General features: G+C 32.4%; 1 non-coding gene across 1 annotated transcript; it reads left to right on the forward strand.

Moving 5' to 3' along the window:
• The first annotated feature begins 538 nt into the window (after positions 1 to 538).
• LOC112700618 (small nucleolar RNA R71) lies at positions 539 to 645 on the forward strand. The gene has a single exon (XR_003153524.1). It is a non-coding gene; the product is annotated as a small nucleolar RNA R71 (small nucleolar RNA).
• The last annotated feature ends 1,403 nt before the right edge of the window (positions 646 to 2,048 follow it).

Below are 2,048 nucleotides of genomic sequence, written 5' to 3' on the forward strand. Positions count from 1 at the left end.
GTTGCTAAGAAGATGATGGATAAGGCTTGATATTCCTGAGCCTATTTCTTCCACCATTATTAAAGCCTTGATGAGGCTTTTGTTGATCCTTCCATGAGAAATTTGGATGATTTCTCCATGATGAATTATAGGTGTTTCGATAAGGTTCACCAATATAATTTACCTCTGCTATTGCAGGGTTCTCAAGATCATAAGCTTCTTCTTCAGAAGATGCCTCTTTAGTACTGTTGGAAGCATTTTGCCATCCATTCAGACTTTAAGAAATCATGTTGACTTGCTGAGTCAACATTTTGTTCTGAGCCAATATGGCATTCAGAGCATCAATTTCAAGAACTCCTTCCTTTGAGGTGTCCTATTATTCACGAAATTTCTCTCAGAAGTGTACATGAACTGGTTATTTGCAACCATGTCAATAAGTTCTTGAACTTCTGCAGGCGATTTCTTTAGGTGAATGGATGCACCTGCAGAATAGTCCAGTGACATCTTAGAGAACTCAGATAGACCATAATAAAATATATCTATCAGGGTCCATTCTGAAAATATATCAGAAGGACATCTTTTGGTCATCTGCTTCTGTCTTTCCCAAGCTTCATAGAGGAATTCACCATCTTTTTGTTTGAAGGTCTGAACATCCACTCTAAGCTTGCTCAGCTTTTGAGGAGGAAAGAATTTAGCCAAGAAGGCCAGAACCAGCTTATCCCAGGAGTCCAGGCTATCCTTAGGTTGAGAGTCCAACCATACTCTAGCTCTGTCTCTTACAGCAAAAGGGAAAAGCATGAGCCTGTAGACTTCAGGATTTACTCCATTAGTCTTAACAGTCTCACATATATGCAAGAACTCAGTTAAGAACTAGTAGGGATCTTCTGATGGAAGTCCATGAAACTTGCAGTTTTGTTGCATTAGAGCAACTAATTGAGGTTTCAGCTCAAAACTGTTTGCTCCAATGGCAGGAATTGAGATGCTTCTTCCATCAAACTTGGAAGTAGGTGTAGTATAATCACCAAGCATCCTCCTTGCATTATTGTTGTTGGGTTCGGCTGCCATATCCTTTTCTTGTTCGAAAATTTCAGCAAGGTTGTCTCTGGATTGTTGTAATTTAGCTTCTCTTAGTTTCCTCTTCAGAGTCCTTTTAGGTTCTGGGTCTGCTTTAACAAGAATGCCTTTTTCCTTGTTCCTGCTCATATGAAAGAGAAGAGAGCAGAAAAAGAAGAGGAATCCTCTATGTCACAGTAAAGAGGTTCCTTATTGTTAGTAGAAGAAGAAAGGGAATAAAGAAAGGAGAATCCAAATAGAAGGGTGAGGATAGGGACAGAGATTTGAGATGAAGAGAAGTGTTAGTAAATGAATGAATAAATAGAATAAGATGAGAGAGAAGTTTTCGAAAATAATTTTGAAAAGGAGTTAATGATTTTTGAAAATTAAGATAAGAAATAAAATTAAAATTAAAATTTAAAACAATTAATTAATTAAAAAGAATTTTTGAAAAAGAGGGAGGTATTTTCGAAAAGTTAGAGAGAGAAAAGTTGTTAGGTGGTTTAGAAAAAAGATAAGAAACAAACAAAAAGTCAAATAGTTAGTTGAAAAAGATTTGAAAATTAATTTTGAAAAGATAAGAAGATAAGAAGTTAGAAAAGATATTTTAAAATCAAATTTTTGCAAAAGATAAAATTTTTGAAAAAGATATGACATAAAAGATAAGATAAAAAGATATGATTAAAAGGATATGGTTAGAAAAGATTTAATTTTTTTAAATTTAAATTAATTACTTGACTAACAAGAAACTAAAAGATAAGATTCTAGAATTTAAAGATTGAACCTTTCTTAACAAGAAAGTAACAAACTTCAAATTTTTGAATCAATCACATTAATTGTTAGCATAATTTTCGAAAATAAAGATAAAACTAAGAAAAAGATTTTTGAAAAATAATTTAAAGGATTTTGAATCAATCACATTAATTGTTTTTTGAAAAAGATTTAATTTTTTTGAAAAAGTTTTGAAAAGATAAGATTTTTAAAATTTGAAAATTTGACTTGACTTACAAGAAACA

Source organism: Arachis hypogaea, chromosome 6, assembly GCF_003086295.3.
Source record: "Arachis hypogaea cultivar Tifrunner chromosome 6, arahy.Tifrunner.gnm2.J5K5, whole genome shotgun sequence".
Lineage (NCBI taxonomy): Eukaryota > Viridiplantae > Streptophyta > Magnoliopsida > Fabales > Fabaceae > Arachis > Arachis hypogaea.